We start from the raw sequence: 302 nt of genomic DNA, 5'->3' as shown, positions 1-302 counted from the left end.
CCTCCCCCTGGCCTCTGCTCACACCAACCCCGTTCACCTCCTCCTGCCAGGGACGAGCACCCACACCAGCCTCGGGAGCTTGCATGGCACCAGGCCCTTCCTGCAAGCTCACTGAACAGCTCTTCCAGGTCCCATAGTGCTCTGCTGGTGTGCAGGGACTGGACAGCGACCCCCCATCCACCCCCTGCACGAGCACACTGCATGCATGGGGAGCAGCTCGAGGGCTAGCCGGGTATGCAGGCTGTTACATGTGCCCCCCTCATTGGTCAATGTGCAGTGGGGCAGCAGTGCCCCGTGCAAGC

This window comes from Dermochelys coriacea, chromosome 2, assembly GCF_009764565.3.
Source record: "Dermochelys coriacea isolate rDerCor1 chromosome 2, rDerCor1.pri.v4, whole genome shotgun sequence".
NCBI lineage: Eukaryota > Metazoa > Chordata > Testudines > Dermochelyidae > Dermochelys > Dermochelys coriacea.
This window is presented reverse-complemented; position numbering follows the sequence as displayed.